The sequence below is a fragment of the Phocoena sinus genome, chromosome 14, assembly GCF_008692025.1.
Source record: "Phocoena sinus isolate mPhoSin1 chromosome 14, mPhoSin1.pri, whole genome shotgun sequence".
Lineage (NCBI taxonomy): Eukaryota > Metazoa > Chordata > Mammalia > Artiodactyla > Phocoenidae > Phocoena > Phocoena sinus.
In genome coordinates, this window is record NC_045776.1 from 46,898,584 (window position 1) to 46,907,053 (window position 8,470).

The following is an 8,470-nucleotide window of genomic DNA, read 5'->3' on the forward strand; positions in this document are numbered from 1 at the left end:
GAAAGTCTGACAATTTAATGCAGATAGAAATAATGCTATGTGGGAAAGGGACTAACATTTCTTGAGCACCTACTGTGTGTATCAGTACTCTCCTCACTTATCTTCTTTAATCCTCCTAGACATTATTTCTATTCTATAGTATAAATATTTTGAAGGTTAGAAGAGGGAGTTTACACACATCAGAAGTTATCACTTCACTGTCCAACTTCTAGTACCAATTGTCTTAATTTGGACTCCTCCAGAAGCAAACCTTGAAATGAGGATGCATTTTAGAGTTTACTTAGGAAGTGATCTCAGGAAACTGGGAAAGGAGTGAAGAAGTGAAAGAGAAAAACGAAGGCAGAAAGTAAAGGATGCTTTATCAAAGATGTCACCAGCTTCAGCAATACAGCTGAATTCCAGCCTAGAATTCATGCCTTGGTGTTCTATCCGAGGGGCTAGGGAGCTGGGATATTGACTCTGTAACCCTCTTCAGTGGTTGGCACAGGGCTGGTCCAGACACAGGGGAGGCATTTGTTCTCTAGCACTTCCGACCTGCCCCTTGATGAAGCAGAGCAGTGATGCAGACAGATGCTGGCAGCTAGAAGTTGGTGGCTCTCACCGAAGCAGTGAAGCCTAAGGAGCTAGGAGTGGGCAGCAACAGCATCTTCCAAAGGTACCAGAATTTTCAAGGACCTGACTTAACCCAACAAATCCTGGTCCCCTCGGAGGCTGCTGTGTATATATTCTTCTACTTTTTATTTTAGAAGTTACTTATTTACTTTTTAAATATTAAATCTATCTACATGGTTCAAATATAAATTTAAAAAATTTAAATGGGGACACAGAGAAATGATTCCTCCCATTTCTCTCTTCAGATACCTATTTTCTAGCTCACTCCTTACAGGGTACCACTATTACTCGTTTCATAGTTTCAAATATATTCTTCCAGAGATTATATTAAATATAAATATATATTCTACCTCCCTCCTATTTGTACAAAAATGATAAAAATATGTATTTATATGTATTCTATTTCTAAATTATTATTATTTTTATATATTTAGATAATGATATTAAATATAAATATATCATTATTCTCTATCAGGTTTTTTCTGCCTAACAGTATGGTGATTATCTTTCTGTATCAGTATATCAGCATATCAGCTGCATAGTAATCCAACAGCATTTAAGTAGCTTACTAAGAATAAACAGTTAGTTTTCCATCATTTGTTATAACAAAGATTATTCTGGGAATAACTTTAAAGACAAGTCTTTTCACATATATGAAAGTGTATCTACATGGGTAAGTGTATCTATAAAATGAATTTCTAGAGGTAGAATTGCTGTGTCAAAGACAGTAGGTATTTTCAATTTTGGTAACTATTGCCAAATTGTGCTTCTAAGGGTTTTAAGGAATTCAAGCTCTCTAACTATGTGAAGGGACTTTCTATTATCCCTCCTTTCTGTAAGGAAATCTTAACTTCTTTAAACTGGTGGGACAGGTGAGTTAACACTTCTAGAAAATATCCTTAGTCTGTAAAATACTCAATGACATTTTAAAATCATCAGTGGCGTTCTTTATGCTAAAGAACCATCCAAGGCAAAATTAAAATAATTTACTTGCTACCATGCATAAATATATATTTTTTTTTGCGGTACGTGGACCTCTCACCGCTGTGGCCTCTCCCCTTGCGGAGCACAGGCTCCGGACGTGCAGGCTCAGCGGCCATGGCTCACAGGCCCAGCCACTCCGCGGCATGTGGGATCTTCCCAGACCAGGGCACGAACCCGTGTCCCCTGCATCGGCAGGCGGACTCTCAACCACTGCGCCACTAGGGAAGCCCTGTGCATAAATATTTGACATGACCCTTGGGGGGAAAAAAGACATTCTATTTTTAGAGGATGAATATGGAAAAATTTGACAGCTTTTTCTTAAAAACAAAAGTCCATTTTGGCGTGTCTGTTCTGACAGATCATGTGTTAGTTTGGTGGGATAAAATCATCTGTGTGAATCCTCATATTTTGAACAGCACCCATAATAAATACTGCAATTGATAACAGTTCTGAACAGACCCATTTCTTCATCAGGATTTGAGTTAAACAGCAACAATAACAAATCAGTTGCTGTTTTGTTGCTGCCAAAGAATTATTTTCCATAAACTTAAGCATTCCAGAGACTTTTCTTTATGATGCTGTTGACAGCATTGTCAGAATCTATCAAAAAGCAGGTGGCAAAAGGAAACTTTTAATGCGTTTTCTTTGATTTAGATGAGTCACCCTCACTAACCACTTCTTTCGGAAAAAGGAAATTAATTTTTTACACTCTCCTCAGGCTGAAAAGATAGTCTATAGCATGCACACCAAAATCTTTCTCTTTCCACCTGCAAGATTGATTAATCTACAGCATAAAAAATGTACATCTCTGGGGATCTTGTCACTTTTATGGTCTGCAGAAGATGAATTCAAACAGGATTTCAATATTGCTTGGGCCTCTGGCCCCAAAATAATATAGCCGTGTCACCAGGGGAAAGTCTGAGGGAACAGGCTGTGCTATAATAGTTTACAGATTCATAAAAAGTATTGATCAAGCTTTGTCTCCTGTAGTTCTAAATAGAGTATTAAAGGATTTTATCTTCTAGACTAGAGCAGCCCAATAATGCTAAGCATGGCAATGAACAAAAGCATGAAAATCAAATACAACCAACAAACACAAAAGCATCTGGCTTTATGTTTAACTCAACTACCATCAAGTTAATGGTTCAGTCATGTAAAGCTTTTCCTTTTAATTAAATAATTAGCCCTTTTCTCATGGGCAGCTTTATGCTTGGCCACACTGGCTATTTGTAAAAGCAGAGCTGACAGCCATGCCACGGCAGAATAATTTGTACAGCTTCAACAAGGTTCCAAAAAGCCATCCACCCACTTCCCTTCTGGTTAGAATCTCCTGTCCATTTCCCTAAATTTCTACTAGTGGATTGGGTAGTGAAGTACTACTGACAACATTGACACGGCAATGGTGTTGACATTTCAACCTGGTTCCAATTCTCAAATTCAAAGATAAGACAATTCCGGACTCATATTTTCTGAAACAGTCTTTCAACAAAGCACAGTAACATTTAATTTTTATTTAATTTTCTGAAATTGTAACTATGGATTTTTTCCCCACAGGTAATGAATGCAATGTAACTTTTGCCATTGACCCAGAAGTTCACTGCATTGCTAAGATTTTATTTCTCTTTGGTCAACTCTCCTTTTAGTTTTAGAGGTTTCTGTAGATATTTTCTTTGGGTGGGAAGAGATCCAGATCAGAATGCTAAAGTTCTCTCACCGTTCTGTGACAAGAAAATTTCAGATATACGAGGGAGATATTTCCGATCAAATCATATTTGTACTATTATAAATGGATATAAATTCTGTAAATAAATTTATAGTGTTAGTTATTGCAAAAACCCGGAAGTCTCTGATCCTCTTGATGTGGAAGAAAATAGAAAGACATCAGTCTACTTGCAAATACAACACCTAACACCTAATTTACAAAGATGCGTTTCCTCACATGAAGATAGCCTTGCAGAAGAGGGATGATTCTATAGTTTCTTCCTTCAGGAAGGATTTGTGAGTAGGGGAGGTCTGAGGTACTGGGAATTCTCTAGGAAAGGCACATCTTATCATTTCTGCAACACTTACTATTCAATAGTGGTTAATGGGTATTTAAATGTTTCTCTGATTAAATTGGGAAAACAATCTCCATTATAAATGAATTTCTGAAAGAGGCTTTCAACAGAGCATAGGGGCAGGTAGTGACAGCTTGTTTACCTCCATAGATGACAGAGATGTCATTTTTTTCAATAGTCATTTATGGTAGATTCAGGTTATAGTTTTTATTTTATTGTTGATGAAACCAGGCTTCTTCCTGGGTCCACATGAAAGAATAATTTCTAACTACATTGAGCTCAGAGATTATCTTTTATCCTGAAGAAATAAATTTGCCATCAAATAATGGTTTGGTTTTTTTTTTCGCGGTACGCGGGCCTCTCACTGTTGTGGCCTCTCCCGTTGCGGAGCACAGGCTCCAGACGCGCAGGCTCAGCGGCCATGGCTCACGGGCCCAGCCGCTCCACGGCATGTGGGATCTTCCCGGACCGGGGCATGAACCCGTGTCCCCTGCATCGGCAGGCGGACTCTCAACCACAGCCCCACCAGGGAAGCCCAATGCATATATTTTTAATGGAAAAATCAATATCATTTCACGAAATAAATCCTTCATTCTTAAAGACATACTCTGAACATCAGGTGAACAGTGAATTAACAACATCCATAACTTTACTAACATAAAAAATTACCATAAAGATGCTTAAACAGTGGAATAATGTGGTATACAGATTCCGTAGAAAAATTTTGCTGCTTTCAGTAAAGTTTTTAATCATTTCTATGAAAGTAGCTACAGAAATGAATATTCTTGAAAAGATAGCTTTTGAGTTGTAGATTGTACACACGCTATATAAGAAGACATATAACCTGGCTTAAGTTTCCTTTGCTGTAAAATGAGAAAGTTAAGCTAGAGATTTTCCAGGATTCATCTAATTCTATGACTAGTCTCATCACAAGAACATTCGCTATTATGCTTTATGGTCCAGGGACTTGTCTTGGATATCTCAGAGGAGAAGGCATAGCTGTGTTCCTACTTGCCTTTTGGCCTTCGGAGGCAAAATTAATCAGCTCAAGGTCAGACCACTAGCTCCACAGGGGAATCCATGGTTCCACTGGAAATCTGTCTTGAGGAGGTTCTGTATTTTCTCATATTTCAGGAAGACATCTGTCCAACGCACAGACGTGTAGAAATCCAGAGCCCTGGGCACACATTCTCAAACCAGGCTTCTGACTTTCAATATCCCTCCCTTTACTGGCAGTGAACATTCCTGGAGGGGAAGGTAGGGAATTATGCACATAGTTTGTTGGCTGTCCATGGCTTCTTTTGAAATGTAATCACTAGCAGTGCACAGGGGGAAAAAAGATGCCCATCAATGGACATCAAGGGCTCCTAGAACATGTCCAAAACTAAAAGAAATGTGATCTCCTGCTTCCAGGAAGTGCCATGAAGTGACAGCAAAAACTGTTAAAGGACTAGTAGTTCCAACAACTTTCCATCTGCTGAGCATTTTGATATTTTAATTTATTCTACCTGCTTGGCTAAAATTTCTCTGGCTTAATAATTAGGAGTTGTTTAATTCCGTGGTTAGTTACTAGTTTTATTACTCAAGTTTTGGAGAGCATAGACCCTTTAGCCTGAGTTAGAAGTCACAGCCTTTTCAACGGATTTGGATTTCTCTGAAGGTTACTTATGGATGGAGAGTTCCTTTTGTTTCATCCAACATCCTGACTACTTATGCTAAGCCACTTATGGGAAATACATATCATTCTGTGTGATTGCCCTCTCAGTAGCTAAAGCGAAGGCAAAAAGGGAAATATTTGATATGGTATTCGTGTGTCCTTTTTGGTAATTATTATGATTTAATAGTAATTTTGACAAAAAGATTAATTTACTACTTGTTTTTTCTGGAATACTTTCTTTTTATAATAGACTATCTCCGCACTGCTACAGATAACCTCTACCTGGCCTGTAACTTCTCCTTTTTACATATCCAAGTGAATCACTCTTTTACTGTTTAGACTGGAAAGTGGAGGAAACACAAAGATTTCTACTTTTAATTTGTTTCTTTTGCATCAGAAAATTAGTATTTGGTAGATACAGCAAATAAATAACAACAAAACAAAAACAATACATATATGTGAATATTAAACCTTAACAATCTAAAGTTACAGAAGATTAGAATATAAAACCACAACAATAATTTTAACAGAAGCTTGCAATTGTTTATTCTATCTAATAATTATAAAATATAACAATGCAAGACAAATAAATTTATTTAGAATGCAGAATATACCACAGTGAAAATAAGGTCTTTTTCTTTTAGCATATAAAATATTCCCTTCCAAAAGTGCAAAAGTATTCTAACTTAGAAGAGTTGCATAGGGTAAATTGGAAGCTAAATAGTTTAAAATATTTCAGCTCATATAATCAGTAGGGAAAAGATCTATGGCTGAAGAATGATCAATGCCATTCAATGGATTATCAAAATCCTGAGGCATTTGTTCTGATACTTTATATACATGCCAGCCTTTGTCAGTCAGCAAACTTTTGTCAATAAATAGATTGCAAGGAAAAACAGAAAGAGAGAGAGAATAACAAACCTTGGTTTACTTTATTCATTCTACTTTCTGGCTTTACTCAAACTTCACTTTCATTGTTTCATAAGGGAAAATCCTTCCTTATCTTTCACCTGCCCTCACCTGTTCCGTCTTTACATGACACATGGCACTCCTATGACTTGTCTTAAAATCCTGCAATCCTGCTTTGAAGTTAAAGAGAGACAGAAAGGGTCAGGGAGAGAGATTGATTTTCTAAAAGACACTATATGGGGACTATATAGAGGAGTTTTAAGTATTTGATATAGGGATAAATTGTTTGAAGCAGTACATAAAGTATTGAGATAGGTGTTTTGTGTTTTGTTTTTATCCCTCTATCTTCTTACCTTTGAAAAGTTTTTCTTTCTCTCTCCAAAACTAAAAGCTTAATTGCATTGAAGAAGCTTCTAACCTTCTCAAAAACTTATTGAGAAATAAGTTTTTCCTTGGAAATGGCCTCATTATTCCCATTTACTATTAATAGCATAAAAGAATTTAACTCCTCAAGGGAACAAGCCATGCACGCCTATGTTTTTAGGATGGGTGTGGGATTTTTTTATGCACCATTCAGAGAAACATATGTCACTTTTTTTAAGATGTAAAGGTGTTTTATGGTGTGTGCCTGAGCTCTAATAATATCCAAAGAATTCAAGACAAGTAGAATGTCAAGACGATAGGTAACTAATTAATTACTTTAGGTATTTCTTAGATGTCTACTCTGTGCTATATTAATTTCTATCACAGCTCTCTCTGAGATAGTTAGCAAAGTTCTAATTTTCAGAGTAGAAAGCTAAACTTTATCTAATTTCACTCTTTCCATGAAACCATGCTGCTTTCCTAAATAAGCAAAACTTCAGCCTATGCAGAGGGATAGGGCAAAGTATAGCCTGACCAGACCCAAACAGGGAAAAGGCCTCCTTCATATGGCATTTTGCCGTGAGGGCACTTAGATATCTGTCCTCCTTGAGGTGCTATGTCTCTAGTGTAAATGATGGTTAGGCTCCCTGAGGTCACATAGCATTACCTTGCAAGAGATACTTGCTGGAAATTTTATAAACGCATTTAAAGAAATCGCTGTTAGAAATTCAGTTCTCGCTATGGACCATATAATTTACTCTCCAACTAAACTATACATAATATCAGAGCCAGATCTCAGAAGGCAATAGTAAGAAGCCCTTGAAACATGGGAATAGGTTGTTAATACGTAGCTGAGGAGACAACTGATCCAGTATCCATAAGTGCATCTATCATTCATGACCAAGATTAATTGGTAAAAGAGGTTGCTGGAGCTTAATCAGTGATATTAATCCATTATAAAAAAAGAGATGAGTCAGTAGAAGAAGGTTGTGTGCCTAGAATTCAGGAGGAAATTATAGTGGTGATAGATGAGGGAAGGGGAAACGAGAAAGTCTGAGAATTTGTATCCCAGTCTTCAATAATGACCCAGGAAAGAGGGCATCGTGATAAACCTGAGTCCATGATTCAAGCTATTTGTCAGGTGGATGTCTTTTTGATAAATCAACTCTCACAGCATGGTCCTCCACTAGCCACAGGGAGAGTGGCTAAATAAACCACTTGGCTTCTTTCCATAGTTACCAAACAACAGCCTGAAAATAATCTGAATTACTTTGTATGTTTTCCTAGCTTTCAGTCTTATTCTGTCTGGGCAGCTGTATTTCTTGTTGAAAATAAATACAGTTACATTTGAGTTTTTACAGGCACACTGTCTTATCAACTCTGGATGCTTTAAAGAAAATAAAATTTTTGGGTGTAAGCTCAGGACTAGTATCACTATGATGGTCATTTCAAATAATGCCATTCTGAAAGGTGCAGTCTGACTTTGTATGTCTCACCTATACCTTATGTGTCTTTGAAGCTCAGCCATCAGTCTACACCACATACCATCAGTCTATACCTCCCTCTATCCCTTCTCATCGTTGCCTCCTACTGATCTTCCAGAAATTTGGTGTTCAGCTGATAGCCTTCCTTTCAACCATACATTCTGCCGCAGCCTGACAAAGTGCTCTTTGGATAAGAACGAGGCAAAACTAATGATCCAGGCTCAGTTTAAGGTACAGAAGAACTTTGCTTAAAAGAAAAATGTAACCAAGCAGTACAACAATTGTAGGTCAGAGATGTAGATGAGACGCTTTGGCTACCTGATGGAGAGCCAGGAACCTGCCTTAGGTTGGCTGGTTTGGGGGCTGCAAAGCTGGAGCAAAGAAGACACCAGCACTCACTCTAC